The sequence below is a fragment of the Hyaena hyaena genome, unplaced genomic scaffold (assembly GCF_003009895.1).
Source record: "Hyaena hyaena isolate Hyena2069 unplaced genomic scaffold, ASM300989v1 scaffold_1916, whole genome shotgun sequence".
Lineage (NCBI taxonomy): Eukaryota > Metazoa > Chordata > Mammalia > Carnivora > Hyaenidae > Hyaena > Hyaena hyaena.
Window position 1 is genome coordinate 843 of NW_024082555.1, and position 18,538 is coordinate 19,380.

The following is an 18,538-nucleotide window of genomic DNA, read 5'->3' on the forward strand; positions in this document are numbered from 1 at the left end:
CCAGCCTCCAGGAGCAGCACAAAGAAGCAGTTTGTGTGCTCAGCCGACCGGGACCAGTTGGTGCGAGGGGACCTGGTGTGCAGGTATTTGGCAAGTACGGTCTTTCTCTGCCCCAAGGGGAGGTTTTCCCCCACCGAACGGAGGTTTTTCTGTTTTGGACTCTCTCCTTTTCCCCTCTCACTCCCGTAGAGGGTAGAGGGAGATCGTCTCCCACCCTGGAGTCTCCGATCCCGGCCCGATTTTATCTTCCCCGGTTCGCACTCACGTTAGAAGTCTCTCTCAGTGGATTCTGCGTCCTTTGTCTCCCAATCTCTCAGGTTTTGTAAGGTTTCCAATGGCTTCAGATCTTTTCTGTGTGATGTATAGGCGCGAGTGCAAGTAAAGAGCTTCTGACTTCTCCACCATCTTGTCCCCGGGCCGGGTCCTTTATATTTAGATGGGAATGTGGAATATGTTGTAAATATATTTTAATGTTAACATGTGTTTTTCAATATATTTATGTTTTTATTATGGAATATTTGAGACGTACAAATGAATATTTTAGCAAGCAACTGTAATACGGAAACAAACACTCAAGATGCCACTCCCAAATTTAAGAATGAAGGTAATACCATTATTCTGTTTCCATTTCTTCCTTTCTTGGCCCCAATACCTTCCTCAGTCTCCCTTTACTAAAAAGATAATCATTATCCTGAAGTTTTTTTGAATTTTTCTGCTATTCTTCATAGATTTGTATACCATTTATTTTTGCTTATTTCTAAAGATCTACATAGTTATTTCATGTTATATATTGTGCTCCTATATTATATTCCATTCTACTCAATAATTTGCCTCTAAAATGCACCCACAGATATGTTTTATGATATTTAAAATGTAAAGTAGAAATAGAAATTTCCAGATCATATTTGCTAGACAAAAAATGTATTCTTGAGATACGCCAAATTTTAAAAAAATGCAATAATAAATTTATTCGCAAACTGTTACAACTTCAGATTTGGTAAAATTGAAATACTCTCATCAAACACTTGGAAGTGAATGCAATATAATTGAACATAATGTTTAAGTTAGCTTGAGATAAAAATCATGTTTCTTTGTGTGAGTGCACCTAAAATTCAAGAAATAGTAATTTCATTTTTTTTATTAATTGGGATGAAAACACACACATGAAACTTACTCTAAGTGTACAATTTAGTACTGTTCATATGATCACTGTTGCATAACGGGTCTCTAGAGCTTCTTCCTCTTGCATGACTGAAACTTTGTACCCACTGCACAGCCATTCTGCTTTTCCACTCCCTTGCCCCGCCCCGAGCAAGCAGCATTCTGTTTCCTGCTTGTTTGAGTTTAGCTACTTCAGAAAGCTCATACAAGTGCAACCGTGCAATATTTGTTCTGTGAATGGCTTAATATGATATACTCACAATTCATCCAGATTGCAGCATATGCCAGAATTCTCTTCTTTTTTAAGGCTGAATAATATTCCCTTTTATGTATATAACGCATTTTCTTCATACATTCATTTTTTGACTGACACTTGAGTTGTTTCCACCCCTTAGTCATTATGATTAATGCTGTAGTAAACATGGGAATGCTAATACCTCTTTCTGATCCCAGTTTTAATTCTTTTGGATATATAGCTGGAAGGGGGGTTGCTGGATATATGAAATTTCTATTTTTATTTTTTTAGTATCTTTCACATTGTTTTCAAGTAACTGTAAATGTCCTGATTTCTCCAAATCTTCATTTACTTTTGCTATTAAAAAAATCTAAGAAATTAATAGTTGTTTGTGAGAATAGGCCAGTCCTCATTGAAATTAGTATTTCTGGTTATCACAAATGAATCTTTAGAATTTGTACCTTAAATAAATACATGAGAAAAAAACAACAGTTTTATACGCGCAGCAATCCTATTAAGCCATAATGTGTGTGTAAGCACACACATGGGCTTGTGCATTTGTATGTGGAAGTACGTTGGATTTATCTTAGCAATTAATAGTTGAGTTGTCCCATTAATCTTTTGCAAGTTAACAGTTATTTAACCTTACCTGTTGTAAAGGATGTTTTCTCGTTATCTGATCTTTTGGTCTCTCCCAGATTTACACTTTCCTCCACACAATGAAAATAAGGTTTTTCTGCATATAAATCACCATAACTCAGAACAAACAACCAATTTTTTTGAATCTACAAGGAATTTAAGATTCATTTTCTTGGAGGAAAAAAGTGCTTTATATTATGCAGAAAATTTCCATAAGCCCACATACCTGTTATTCAAATTAGACTACCAGATTTCAAGTTCACAACAGCTTTAAAGGTTAATGTCTAGGAATGAACTCAGTGAGACCAGACAATATGCCAGACAATTGCTTGTCTTCACTTAATACATGATATGAAGGGGATTGGTACCTATAATGTCTGAGATTAATATGAAGCATATCAGCTCTGTCCTCAAATGCGTGAAGTCTCTGGATATAGTTAAAAGGCATATTCAAATATTACAAGTAGCAACACTACATTAAAATGTATTATACTAAATGGAAAAATGTCAAAGCCTGTATATAATAATTTTGGAGGTTGATATTTACCTTATCTGAATTAAATGTTCTTGAAAATGACATACATACATAGGATGTAGCAAGCATAAGTACATTGCATAGATTCAACCTTGGTAGGCAAGCTAATTAAGTGCACTGCCTTTGAACACCAAAGAGATATAAATCCCATTACTGATTCTTACTAGAATTTAGACCATTTATGTATCCTTTCTGAACTTTCACCCCTAAGTCCTAAAAGGAAAATAGTAATATTGACTCCATTGGGTTATCATGAGTACTCAATAACATAAAATATACAAATTCCATAGCACAAATCTTGGAACCTAGTAAGCACTCCTATAAATTACAGTTATTATTTTAATCTTTCAGATAAAAAGAAGTAAGAGTTAAGCCTTTTACAAAACAGTTATTTTTGGAAATAATCTACACCCTAATCTTCTTTTTGTTGCTATCTGGAAAATCACTTCAATTTTATAGTTTGATCATCAGGGCCATGAGAAATTATTAGAGATTTGAAAAGTGATAGGAAAAGTTCCTTCTCTCAAGAAACTCATAGTCTGAGTTAGACTTTTACATAAATACTCTAAAACAAAGAGCCATAATGGAGGTGTGATAGTTGGAGAGATTAATTCTGGCAGGCTGATCTAGTATAATTTTATTTTAACACATAGAGCCAGCCAGCGGAAAGATTTCTGTGATTGATCAACTCCTGCACTAAAAGTCTGTTTTACTTACAAGACAAATCAATATAAAAGGATTTCTGTGTTCCACCAAATGTCTATAAATTCTTCAATGCATCTTATTTAAGGAGCGTCATGCGTGCTACATTTGACTGCATTTGCTCTTCAAAAGAATAAAAAGAAATAAGCTTAAGGAACAGATGACAGATTCATGCTCCAGTGAAACTGGGCAAAAATCTCAGTCTCATGAATATAACAAATTATTAAGAAAAATTGTACTTCTAGGACTTTGCATGTTGGAGTTGAAGTACTTAGGGTGGGGTGATGAGGCAATTTATGCTTGGTGCTGACTAGAATGCATCACAGTTATGTGGCTTCCACTGAAGCTGAAATGCTTTTTATTTTTTCCACACCTATCAGCAAACTACTCTTCGGAAGCAAAATATTGTGAATTTGGGCTGTTAGAATGAGAATAATTAACTTCTAAGAAAAGACTAAATAACAATTTTAAAATTTTTTCAATATTTTTTAAAAATTTATTTCTGAGAGAGAGAGAGAGAGAGAGACAGCATGAGCAGGGGAGGGTCAGAGAGAGAGGGAGATACAGAATCTGAAACAGGCTCCAGGGTCTGAGCTGGCTGTCAGCACAGAGCCCGATGTGGGGCTCAAACCCACGAACCATGAGATCATGACTTGAGCCGAAGTCAGACACTTAACCGACTGAGCCACCCAGGTGCTCCTAAATAACGATTTTAAAACTGACACCAAGGGGCACCTGGGTGGCTTAGTCGGTTAAGCGTCCGACTTTCGTTTAGGTCTTGATCTCGCGGTTCGTGGGTTCGAGCCCCGCGTCGGGCTCTGTGCTGACTGCCAGCTCAGAGCCTGGAGCCTGTTTCAGTCTGTGACTCCCTCTCTCTCTGACCCTCCCCTGCTCACGCTGTCTCTCTCTCTCTCTCCTAGAAATAAATTAAAAAAAAAAAAAAAACCTAACACTAAAACACTTGAAGGTTAAAATTCCAAAGGATACAAAAATGCTGAGTCTAAGGGGCACATGCACCCCAATGTATGTAGCAATGCTATCAACAATAGCCAAATTAAGGAAGGAGCCCAAATGTTCATTGACAGATTAATGGATAAAGAACATGTGATATATATGGACAATGGAATACTACTTGGTGATGAAAGAGAATGGAATCTTGCCATTTGCAACAACATGAATAGAACTGGAGGGTGTTATGTTAAGTGAAATAAATCAGTCAGAGAAAGACAGATACCATATGAATTCACTCATGTGGAATTTGAGAAGCTTAACAGATGATCATACGGGAAGGGAAGAAAAAATAAGATAAAAATAGAGGGAGGCAAATCATAAGAGACTCTTAAATACAGAGAACAAACTGAGGGTTGATGGAGCTGGGGGATGGAGAGTAGATTAAATGGGTGATGGGCATTAAGGAGGGCACTTATTGTGATGAGCACTGGGTGTTATATGTCAGTGATGAATCACTGAGTTCCAATTCTGAAGCCAAGACATTGTATGTTAACTAATTTGTGAATAAAAAAAATCGACTGTTATTTTAAGTACAATGCTTAGCCAAGATTTTTGATTATTGAATTATTTTAAGTTATCTCAGTGTCAGTCACTGCACAGCACTAAGCAAATATTAATCCTGCCTCTGAGTTTTAATTTACCATCTGTGAAATAGAAATATATAAGCCCAGTTCAGTTCACAATGTTTTCTAAAAGTCAGAGAAAACATACCAGATGAGAGCTGGTTACTATCTTCTTTAAGGATTATCTGGTCAGTGTGTTCCTTGACTCCTACCTCTTGTAGTTTCCTAGGGAGTCATCAGGGCCTAGACATGGGCTGGAGTGAATAGTTAACCATGTCATTTAGAAAACATGTTAAGATATTAAATGTAATATTATCCTTGAGTGTGTATGTCATTATATGTCATCAAGAGTTTTCTTTCAGTAGTTAATTCAGAGTTTTAATGATTTTACTCAGTTTTTTAGTTAACCATAATTATGTCTGTGAATGGTACTAAGTATAGATCTCATTTTACTTTTTTGTTCCTATTTTCAGTACTGACTAGTTTAGCCTTTCTCTCTGTTGATGCCATTTCTTTCTTAATCTCAGTCCTTCTGTGTCTAACTGAAAAGCTCTTTTCTCTTAGATGACTCATTTGACTTTTCATGGATTCAGTTTTACCTGCAAACTCTGGGGTTGAGTTGATATATAATCTTAATAAAATTATAATCTATAATAATCTTCGGATCATTTTTACATCTAAAATTCAGAGATTCTAGCTTCTCTGCTTATTCTTCATTCTCAAAATAAAATGTATGGAGGAGTGGTGTTATAAGCTGAATTGTGTCCCTTAACAATTCATATGACCCTGGTACCTCTGAAGGTGACTGTAATTGGAGACAGGACTTTTAAAAAGGTCATTAAGTTAAAAGGAGGTCATTAGGGCGGGCCATAATCCAGTATGGCTGGTGTCCTTCCAAGAAGAGGATATTTGGACAGAGGCATGTACAAAGCGAGACCACTTGGAGATATGGGGAGAAGACAGCCACCTACAAGCCCAGGAAAAAAGTTTCAGAAGAAACCAACCATGCAGGCAGGCACTTGATCTTGAACCACTAGCCTCCAGAACTGTCAGAACGTTCACTTCTGTTCTTTAAGCCACTCAGCCTGTGGCATTTTGTTGTGGCAGCCCTGGCAAACTAATAGAGGTGGCATACTTCAAAAATGTTAAAAATGTATTCTTCAAATTATCTAGTCATATAAAAATGTAAAGCAGATATGTTTAAAGCAGTGTTGCTAACATTCATAAAACTACTGCAATATTTGGCCATCTGGTTTATTTCTTACTCTATATTTATACAGAACAAAATGAACTCTGAAAACTGGAAACTGATTCCCTCCCTTTGGGATTTTTTGGACTCTCTTTTTTTCCCCCCTGATTTATGTCTTCCTACCTCTACTGCACTGGCTTCAGTCTTGAGCTGACATAAAGAGACACCTTTCTTTGTTTTCAGGTGATTTCCCTGCTGACTGGAGAATTCTTTTATCTGTGGCCTTTGAAAAGCCTCCTATCCCTTCCCTTTTACAACTCCACTCTCAATGACATTTGGCTAGTACTCAGTTTTATGACCCATCTGAAGTCTTGGGCCCATGAAGCTCTGGGTTGTCCTTGTCAGTAATGGTAAAATATTTTTGGAAGTTCACATAAAATAAGAATTTGTAAAGTTTGGAGGATCTCCTGAAATCTCCTAGGCTTTTAGTCTCCAGAAGAGTTGCAGTGCAATGTAATACAAACCCTGCCTCTGTCTGTCTGTGTGCCTGTAAGCGAGTTGCCTGGCTTCTCTGAGTCTCAAAGTCCTTATTTGTAAAACAAGAATTTAAAAACTCTCCCCTTGGGAGTTATGATGACCTAATTTAAAAAATGAATTGAAAAACCTAACTGCTTGCTTTTTATATTATATGTGCTTGGTAATTCTATAAAGAGTAATCCCCACTCATCTTCATTTTTTAATCTCATTCATTTTTTTGAGTTATTATTTATTTTCTTTTAAGTTTTTATCAGCAACTGAAATTATACCAGTTACATTTTTTAGACTTATATATGATCTCAATCTCCTATGAAATTTCTAAGAGTAGGACTTTATTATCTTCTCTGCTATATTCTGAGTAATGGGAACAGTGTCATTTATTATGCCCGAGGTAAAGCCTTTTAAATATAATAATAGAAATATTTTCCTTTAACTCTTATGATATATCTTTGAAGAAAAAAATATAAATGATTATTGTTTGACTATTGTTTCTCTGATTGTTGCTGACATATCTAAAAGACCAGAATCTGTGCTTTTATATTCACAAAACCAAGAATAATGAAGATCAAGAGACACTAAAATGTCTTATTCTATTTGGTATCCCATAGGCACTTGTACTATAATTATGAACTAGCTTAAGAGTTTTCAAAAAAGGAAGATTTGAACCATGGAAAAGAAATTATAATGTGCTCTGTTTCTGCAATGCTTTTTTGTATATAATCACACTCTAAAATCATTGAATTTTAGAGTCAGTAGAACCATGAATTCTTGTTTTTTTACTATTACTCATGATGTTAGCCACTCAATATTTATTGAACACTTACCCTAAGTTGATAATGGTCAATCAAAGGAATATTTTTGTTGCCCTATTAAAATTTATACTCTTAGAGTGAAAGGAAGTTATTCATTTATCCAATATACATTCATTGAATGCCTGTATATATTTTTTGAGTCAGATTTTTTTCTAGGTATTTGAGACAGGGAGAAAAATGATACTGTCTCTCTATGCAAGAAGCTCACAGTCTGAAGAAGTAAACCAGAGATTATTCTGACATCCAGTGGAAACAATAATAAGATACACCAGGTAGTAGTAATAAATTGACAAGGCAATGAGAAGTTATGATCAGAAATCTGTGTCATGTCAATTTGATTCTTAGTCCAGCTAGAAGGACCCTTGAATGGGATTAAGAGTTGTTACTCTCTGACACTATGGAGACATATAGAATATGACATGATCAAATTAGATTAAAAAACAAAACAAAATAAAACAAACAAACAAAAAAACCCATAGCAACGTGGGGGAAAAGAATGAAACAACTCATGAGATTGGAGGCAAGATAATGACCTAGACTCCCAAATGAGTACAGATCATTCAAACACAAAGTAACATCTGTAACTAAAGATACATATTTGTAAAGATCACATTTGGCAAATAAATTATGTATTTCTCATATTTCCCCTTCCCCTATTTATTTTTCTCTATCTTCAATCAATTCTTTTTGATTCCATAGACAATCATTTCTATAACATATTACATGCTCGTATTTTACAATTTCTCATTCAACTTTCAAATGGAAAATTTATAAATGTTGATGCCATAGTTTTGCTAAAAAATTGACTCAAAGAATAGGAATACTAACATGTGTCTCATCAGATTATGGTAAATCTATCTTTAGATACTATGTCTGCTAAATAATGATTCTTGTATTTCACTGTCAAAATATAACATTCAGGTGAACATGCCATATCTCAAACTTTAAATTTGATTTATGGTGCATAAACTATATTTTAAATAACAATAGTAATAAGGAAGCTCTACACAGAAATAGATCATATCTACCTACAACTATCAACATATTAAAAGCACCAAACTTAAAATTATACTAATTGACTCTTCTAAAGAGTCTAATTCCTACAAACATTATTGAATACTTCTGCTAAAATCTAAGAAAACTACAGTTACATTGTCAACATAGCAACTTACTTTAAAAAAAAGTATACAGAATAATAATCTGTATCACATTGATATTATGTCAATGTATAATTTGTATGATATAACCCGAATGGGTAATCATTGATCTATGAGTGAATTTCTTTTTTTAATTTTTTAAAATATTTTTGATAGAGAGAGAGAGAGACAGAAAGAGTGTAAGCTGGACAGGGACAGAGAGAGACAGAGACACAGAATGAAGCAGGCTCCAGGCTCTGAGTTGTCAGCACAGAGCCTGATGCGTGGCTTGAACCCATGAGCTGTGAGTTTATGACCTGAGGCGAAATCTGACACTCAACTGACTGAGCCACTCAGGTGCCTCTATGAGTACATTTCTAATTACTCTTTATATTAGAGTCCCAAGATTACTAGCCTTTACAAAGTTAAGTTTTTATTAAGATGAAGGCAAAAAGCTAATGAGGTAATATTTTCTGTGATAACTACATTAATATTTCAAATTTGAAAAAATATTCTCGTGGTATTGTAAAGAGTGAAGATTACTTTATTGATTATTTCTGTAATATTCGCAAGTTATTAAACATCTCTTTCTCAGTTTCTTCATCAAGGAAAAGAGTATATTTAAGTATATTTGGATTCCTTTTTAATAAGGATTACATATGCATTTCTAGAATTTATAGTAATATGTAAATATTTATTGTATTCAAAATTACATAAGGAGGTTTAAAAAAAAAGATGTTCCTTTAATAAAAATTCAGAGTGGGACTTAAATTTCCATGGTATTCAGTTATTCATGTTTAAAAAAGATGACTCTGGCATACTGTTAAAGTTGGGTGAGATTTGTGAAGTCTTGAGGTTGAAAGACTAGAGACAAGTGGGGAAACTTGGCATATCCACGTAAAGGATGATGAATGTCATTCTTAATCATGTCCCCATGGGTTACATACATTCACCCATCATACATAATCTGAAGAAAAGGAGAAACAGACATCAAATTTAAGAAATACTTAAACAAAAACCACAACAATTAAGCATAATAGTTGAGAATTGCATAAGGAAATCTCTGAGCCTAAGTGAAAAACATACCAATTTCTAATCCAATAGCATCCTGGGTCCCAGAATGAAACTGATGACAAAGTCGAGCTTCTGGATTACTTTGGTGAATTTTAAAAGCTGGTTATTTTCAAATATTTGGGAGGTGATGGAAGTAATCACAAGATAAGAGCATTACTCCCAATCTAGGAACATGGGTAGAAAGCAGTTACCAGAATTCAGAGTGAGAGCTATGGAGAGTGGGACACAGGAGTCCTCGTAAGGAAAAGATAAAGAGAATAAACAACCCAGTCTCACTTTCTTCTTGTCTCTTGTGAATTCATTCTGGTACCTAATCAACTGAATTTTACTAGAAACTAGATGACAAAGAGGCCTGATATTGTCCTTAAGGGTCAAAATCCTAGGGTGCACAACATAGTAAGAAAGGTGGATAAAATATATTCAGGGTTAAATGGGAAACATAAACATCACATAAAATAGTTACAGAAAGAGGATATCATCAGGAACACAGTCTTCTGGTAATTAGGGAATGTAAAGATGAGAAATTGTGTACATTATATTGCATTTTTAAGACCATAGCCATCAGTAAATCAGGCTACAACTGAATTCCAAATGCCTAATGTTTAGGAAGTATCCAGTGCATGAATGAATTAATGGAACAATGAGTGAGCTTACTTTTATCTTTTTACCATGCCCCATCTTTCATTTATGTCTACACTGTTATCTTGTGGACTTTATATATACATATATATATTATATATAATGTTATATATATGTGTTATTATATATGTATTATGTTATATATATAACAATGTTGAACATATTATATATGTTATATATGTGTGTGTGTACATATAGTGTTTGTGTGTGTGTATTTCTTTTAGTTCTGACTTGTGGCTTTACATGAACATAGTCTGATCCTTTTGTCTCCCTCTCTGACTGCTTTTAAAAAAAGTCCTGGTTGAATTCTGGTGCTGTAATCTATGCTTTCATCTCAGTACTCACCTGAAAAGTATCATTTAGACAGAATGCGACTTGCATTAGAGCAGTGGGAAATAATGATCAAGAAATATGAGAATAATTTTAAGAGCTATTTAACAGGTAGAATCAATAAGACTTGACAAATAATGGAATTAGGGTATAAGGGAGACATTGGAGCCATAGTGAATGCCATGTGAAAGGGGGTCCAAATTACAACTGAAAATATACCTCTTTGACATAAAGATTATCTTGAAGTGATTATTTTTTAAGAAATAGTAGCCATAGGAAAAGCTCTGAAAACTGAGGAGTTACCCTTTTATAAGGGACATTTACATCTCTAAGGGAAATTTCCATTTGTAAGGGTCTCTCTCTCCTTTCTTCTTTCTCTCTGTATCAAGAAGAGATGGATGACTCTAAATCTCTAGAACCTTATCAATGGAAAGGCAATAACTGAAGTTTGCATAACAACATTATCCTTCCGCACTGTGCTTTTTCCAGGGAACTTCCCATAATTCCTGCCCTCCCAACCCATCCGCCAAGAAAAACCTCCTTTTGTCTTTAGCTGGAGATGGTATTTAAGGTGATGGCTTAGGCCACTTGAAAGAGTTACTCAGTTTTCTTGAATCTCTCCCATGTGTACAGGAGGTATACATATTATTAAACTTCAATTTTTCTCCTGCTAATCTTTGATTACCAGAGGCATCTCAACCAAGAAGCTAGAAGGGTAGAGAGAAAATTGTTTTCCTCCCCTACACATAGATTGTGACTTAATTAAGCATTTCTATTGGTTAATTAGGGTCCTACATTAAACAAGCAAGCAAACAACAGCAACAGCAGCAATAACAACACCAATAGCACAAAACAGTTCCAATATGTTTTTAACAAAACTACTTAGTAGTTTCAAAAAACATTGTTGCCTCCTAAGCACTCTGCATGAGAATTGTCATCATGTTGTGGAAATCTGGTCTGGATAACTGACAGAAGAACCAAGGGGCATGCGGAGATCTTGGAAGGGAGGAGGTTTCTTTAATACCGGTGGACTCAGAGGAGATCATTCTCCAGAGGTCTGAGCCCAGAGCATCAGTAGAGGGAGTAATTTATAGCCTATTACTTCCGCATTCCTCATTAATGCATGAGACAAGCAGTGTGGGAAGAAGAATCTGGAAGAGGGAGCCTTTGATCAGGGACAGGTATTTCCTTATCAGTCCTGCTGGCCATCTTATAACAGATTTTCCCCTATCAGTCAGAGCGTCATGGAGAAAATTGCATGACTGTGGAGCCTGTGATGTGTGTAATCATGTTATTTAAGATGACCAACCAATTTCAGTTCTCCTGATGGTTAACGCCTGCAAAATGAGATTTGTAATTCCTGGAGAAAGTGATGCACATGCTGTGATTTAAGGGACCCTAAGATGGTCTAAATACTATCTTCCCTATTCAAACATCTTTTGTAACATGTCTCCACTTTGGTGTATAGTAGTAACGGCCAATGTCTTATCTACCCCCTTGTCTTGGTCTAGGAGCACCCTGATGTCAAACGCAATGTATTTATTTATATCTGAATCTCGTTTAGTAATAAGCATGGAACTTCATATAGTCCTCCATATATACTTATTTCTATTTTTAATGCAACAATGTAAATTCAGTTCTTTTCCATCTTTGACATGGATTTTAGAAATGCCCTCCTAAGTACTGTTCCTGACCTTCATATTTTATTTCCATAATTCTCCTTTATGACATTAATGCCTCATTATCATGCCCAAACCCACCTTTCTAGCCTCATTATCTTCTATTTTGTCCAACCAAGGGTGGTATAAGCACCAATAATAATGACACTTATTCTCTGAATATCTCTGCATTCTTGCTTTTGAAGTTAGTCATGATTTTTCAAAAGCCTAATCTCACAATTATTGTTTTTCCCTCCATCTATTAAAATCTTTCTAGTCCTCAATAACTATATCAAATAAAATTTCTATCAACTTTTAATCACATAGCATGTTGGTAATAATTACACTACAGCTTAATACATGGGATATATTGGATTTTAAATAAATACTGGTCGTACTAAATCGAGTTGCAGCATACATTTCATTTAGATTTGTTCAGTAGATAGGTCTGTATTTGCACTGAATAAGATGATTGTGGCCAGAGACCAGGTCTAAATCATATTGGCATGTAAGACAATATTGTATATGTAACAGTCTTTTTTTTTTTTTTAATGTACGTGTAACAGTCTTGAGATAAATTTTTGTTACTAATTGTGCTAAATTTAAATATTTATTAAGTGCAAGGAAGGACACGTCCTTCCAAAGACTACCAGAAATAACTCTTTAGTTTCATAAAATTAGATTTTATGTTTTGTTCAATGAGGAAAAACTCACAGCTTGAAGAACTGTGGGGGTGTCTCACTAAGAGTGTGTCATAAAAGGCATTATTTGAACTTGTGTTTTAAGTTGTTCTGTGGATTGATGCTGGCAGAAAGGCAGAATAATTCTATGATTTGATATCTTTTTAATTCTAATCTAGGTTTAAAGAAGAATAAAGTAAATTTAAAGATTTAATTTGTAAAGAAACAGCAGTTACTCTTATTAGTAATAAATTATGGAAGCTTGTTTGTTTTTGGTTTAGACAATGTTCCTGTTTTTGTCTGTGTTCATACATGATTATCAGGTAATGTTATTTTTGTCTTACTTTATCATGACATACACTGATGTGGTATCTTTGACATTTTTATGTTCAACAGTAGTCCACAGTCTGGCTTGTTCATCAGACAAAGTCCTGGCTGTCAGAAGCTACTTTTCTTCTCACTGGTGAGTGGGAGAGTCAAATCCAATCTAGGCCTCTATGGAGTAGCTGGTAATAAAGGAATGCTGGGCATAGATACAAATATCAGCATCACCACTTGCTGTTGTCAATATCATCATCTCCAGTAGAGATTAGTATTGCATACATACTGTGTGCCTAGCAAAGCACCTAGCAGTCTGCAGTCATCATCCCATGTAATGCTCACAGTGACACTGTGGACAATATGCTACTAATCATGCTTACTTTACAGACCAAGAAATTACCCAGACCAACCACCTTGTAATAATTTGTACTTCTTTCCTTCAATTAAATAATTTACTTCCTCTCTGTATTCAACCCCCTCTACCACCAGTGTGTAAAACACACTGAAGTAAAACTTACTGGAGAGCTGTAATTCCTCTGAAATTTCACAAATGTCAGGTTAAGTCACCTTTAAGATATTTAGGAGATATAGAAGATTTGAAAACAGAACTCGATATGATCTGATTCACTTTCTTTTCCCTCTAATACCGAATATTTGCAGAATATGAGCATTTACACTTTCTTAACATGCAACACCTCCTACCTGAACATTATAAAATTAAAATAGTGAAATCCACTCATATCAATAATACATGCTTTTTTCAGGGAATAATGTATTCAATACTTTGTCCTTCCTGATGCTCTGTGTCCACTCGTAGAATTCAGGAAGGAATTTAGAAGCAAAAAGCAGAAAACTCCCTGCCATCCATAACACTGAAGCACATAAATTATATCTGCCTGTTTGGGACTGTGACCCTGAACCCACTTCTACTCCCCAGTCTCCCTCTAGACTTCTTTAGTCTTTTTAGAAAAGTGGTATCTGTATCATTAGCATACTGTGTTGAAATCAGCTGTAAAAACAAATTGTAGCATTTTTCAAATACAAATAACATGAGAAGGAAACTGGAGCCCAATTATTTAAAATCATTTAGAGCTTTAAAAAATAATTAATTCATGCTTGACTAAGGAAAGAAAGCGGGAAGGGGGACATAAGCAAAATATTCCAGGTAGCACCTATGTTGTGAGTTACCACTTTTATTAATCCTTCTAGTCTTCACAACAACTAATACAATGCTTAACACATAGGAACACTCAATAAAAAAAATACTTGCAAAGAGGTTATAGCAGTTAGGGCAGTAAATTGGATTCTGTGGTTCTGTATCACAGTCCCAACTCACGGATCATCATTCAGGGTGACTTGAGGGATATTACTTTAACTCCCTGTGCTTCATTTTCCATACAGGATACTACTACTTGGTTTATGTCCTGCATGCTTTGAGGGTGTCAGAGTGTTATAAAGACCAAGCTTTATTGTCAATTACATTTGTATTCAATTTTAGCCAAAAGTTTGTTCAATCAGTTCTTTTCAAAGAGACACATTCCCCATTTGAAAGGTCAGATTTTTCCATGAATGGCTGAGGTCTCGGTTTAACTCCAGGTAGCTGTTTATGGGCGGCTTGATTTCCTTAGACAGCATGGAAATAAAGTACAGTGGATGTAATAGTAAGACATATAATAAAATAAAAAAGATAAAGACCTGAGTTAGATACAGACTTAAATGGTACATGGCTTTTACAATCCCTTTACAGACTACAATACCATAAAAGGAAATGGGTCTTTGATCATCCAATGAGGCAATGCAGGGAAATATACAAATTCCCAATATTTATGACCACAAACTGAGGATCATAAAGACAAAAAATAAACTTGAATGAACCCAAGGTTTGTCAAAGAGTGAAATCAAACGTTATAAAGAGAGGAGGAAAAATTAAATGGACCAGACAGCTGCCGTCACTTTCACAGAAGCCAGAAAGAATAAAGTCAAATGGAATTTCAAATGTGGTCTGGAAAGTCCTCAGAGATTGAAGGGATATTTTATGTGCACTTTTGTACTATAAATCTATACACAAGCTATCTTTTTCGATACTGATAAAAGTCTGTGCCTGACTCTGACTTTGTGACTTGAGAGAGAATATGGCAATCGACCAGGGCTGAGGCACATTTGTATCTCTAAAGATTGGTAGTGTGTTTAACTCCATTTAAACTCAAGAGGATCTACTGGACACCATGGTAATTATAGTTAGTATTGTATATTTGCAATTTTCTAAAAGAGTAGATCTTAAATTTTCTCACCACGCACAGAATGGTAACTACATGAGATGATGGGTATATTAATTAACTCAATTGTGGTCATCATTTCACAATGTATATAAAACCATCATGCTGTGCACCTTGAAAAACTCACAATTGAAACCTAAATATATAGAATTTTCATCTGTCAAACATATCTCAATAAAAGTATGAGAACAAATAAACAACCAAATACACAAAGGATTAAAAAGATGAGGATTTTTTTCTCAAAGGAAAATCAGGGTTTGTTTTAGAAGTGATATAATGGAGATTGGATGGGTAAAAGATATTTTAGGTGACTATATTTATATCTGTATTTATATTTGTATTTATGTGTTTGTATACATGTATTTAGAGTGTTTTTACATATTATATCTAAACAAATATATGAATATACATGTATACTTATATGTGTATGCACACACACACACACACACACACACACTACAATAACTCACTTCTTTCTTACTCAACTAAAACTATTTAAGTGCCAGGTGTTTAATGATAATGATATTTGTGTGAGGGCAAGTTTGGGTGGGATTTTGCCCGAGATTTCAGTTTTGATTTTACAAAATAGCATGTGCAGAGGCACATTTGGGTGATCTGATTTCATGAGTCAGATGACCTGCAGTGTAATTAAGACCCTTGACATTTCTTAGAGTAAAGGCCACAAAGATCTAACACAAATTATTTTATTCTAGGTTTTGCAGCTGAATTTCAAAAAGAACTGAAGCAATTTTATAAGTCAATCTATCAATGGAGACTTGATTTAGTGAATATTAATGTCTTCTTTAATGCTGTTCTAATACTACAGGTTTTCTGTGTGAGTAAATGACAACCAAACAAAATAAAGCACAGGAAAGTGTCTTCAGTAAAACATGAAAAAAGGCAATTTTAAAGATGGTGATTTTAAAGATGGCAATTTTAAAGATGGTAAATTTTAGAGATTGGATAAATGCAAATGCAAACAAGATATGGAACTATTTCATCATGGCAAAGATCTCCCTTATGATGACCCTTATAGTCACTGCCCTTAAGAATCTTATTAATTGTTTATTTTTTAAAGTTTATTTGTCTGCACACACCATCAGCTCAGAGTCCAATGTGGGGCTTGAACTCACAAACAGCAAGCTCATGACCTGAGCCAAAGTCAGACGCTTAACCGACTGAGCCACCCAGGTGCCCCAAGAATCTTTTTCTGATGTTTTTACACAATGTTTTCTTTGTGTTTAGTGAGAAGAAAAGAGAAACTTACAGCTAAATGTAATTTTAAATGTAAATGTAAATAAAGATGAAAGTGTCCATCTTTCCTGGAAGTAGAAGTCTCCACAGTCTGTTGTTAATGAAGTGTGTTGTGGTTTCTCCACCAAATAACATGGAATTCACATGTGAGTCCATTTAGATATGCCTAGTTATATCTGTTGTGAATTCTACTGTTACCCAAAGGCAGGTACCCAGCTTGCAAAACTACTCATCTATTTTAATGGCTATTAAAATCATTATGTCTGTTCTGTATTTATGTTTTAAACTTAAATCTCATTAAAAGAAGACAATGGATTAGCAAAACTGCTTCCCTTCAAAATAAAACTTTGAATAGGAGAGAATGTGCATTTGTTCCAACAAATAGCAAACTGAAATTAAAAAAAAAGAATATGAGATTTTTTTTCAATGTTTGGAAGAGATTAAAAAAATACAATGCATAATAAGCCCAGTCCTGCAACCCCACCTCTGTGAGTTAATTACTGATGTATTTTTTATTTGATTATTCCTATGAGAGGAGTCTCACCAGAGGAAAGGAGCCCAAATATGGAGTTGGCAAATGCATTTGGCCTCAGTGTACATTTCTGGACGCTGTTCCCTCCTGCTCCCTTATTCCCTCTCCCCTTTTAGAGTCTGTCTCAGATTACTATGCCTTTTTAATCACAAACAATATTTTAAACACTCTATTTAGAACACTATTCTTCCAAACACTCTGTCCTCAGGCGAGGGACACCTGCCTGGCACTCGAGGCGTCTGATAGGCCTTCCCGGTGAATTCGGCGTCCCCTCCTGCGAAGTACTCAGGCTCCACTACTCACAGATCGGATTTCTCTTCCCCAGCCGACCGTCCCCATTCCTGAGAGCATCGGGAATGAGTGACCGGCCTCACTGGACGTGCACCCAGGTGACCCGAGTGCGCAGGGCCCTCGCTGGGCTTCCCCTCCCTCTCCAGCTACAGACACAGCGCACCCTCGGGCCTGGGGAGCAGTGGCGCCCAACAATCCCGGGCTGGGCTCTCCTTGGCCGCCAGTGACATCACCGGCGAAGCGGATCCCAGGCGCTAGGCTCCTGGTTTCATCGGATAGTCTCTCTGTCGGCCCCGCTGGAGAACAAAGGCTTTGAGGGAAGGAGGATCCAGGCGGGCGACAGCGTGCAGTTCAACCCCGCGCACGACTTAGCTCCCTCTTGTGCTGAGTCCAGGAGCTGCAAACCGAGCCTAAAGGAGGGGTGCTGCCCGTGCGAGGCTCTTCCTACTGCAAGTCACCTGTAGGAGCTAAAGGCACCCAGTTCATCTCTGTACACCCCTCCCCCCTCCCCGGCTAGAGAGCTGCTAGGATCAGGATCCTGATCTGCTGCAGCAGCAGAGGCCTTTTGGAAGAAGCCTCAGGACTGTTTCCTGTGTAGGGAGAGGCTTTTTCTTACCAAAGACATGTTTCTCTCCACCTCTAAAGTAGTGCTACTATCCACGAGTTACAGGGACGAAAGAAGTGGAATACAATCAAGATACAAGGAGGAAATTGTTACCAGGAATGTTCCTGCAACAGCCTCCTAATGCAGGTGTCTGGTTTTAGGATGTAGAGAACCAGAGAAAGGAGATTGGTGTGAGAGAGAGAGAGAGAGAGAGGGAGAGGGAGAGAGGAGGAGGAGGAAGAAGAAGAAGAAGAAGAAGAAGAAGAAGAAGAAGAAGAAGAAGAAGAAGAAGAAGAAGAAGAAGAAGAAGAAAAAGAAAGGAAGAAAGAAAGAAGGAAAGAAAGAAGGAAAGGAAGAAG

At 35.9% G+C, this 18,538-nt stretch overlaps 1 long non-coding RNA gene across 2 annotated transcripts; it reads left to right on the top strand.

Annotated features, from left to right (window-relative positions):
• The first annotated feature begins 531 nt into the window (after positions 1-531).
• LOC120226951 lies at positions 532-16,264 on the top strand. 2 transcript variants are annotated; one of them, XR_005527125.1, is made up of 3 exons: positions 532-604; positions 13,298-13,364; positions 16,212-16,264. It is a non-coding gene; the product is annotated as an uncharacterized LOC120226951 (long non-coding RNA). The 2 variants fall into 2 exon arrangements; XR_005527126.1 differs by lacking the exon at positions 16,212-16,264 and adding an exon at positions 14,970-15,048.
• Positions 16,265-18,538: the final 2,274 nt, after the last annotated feature.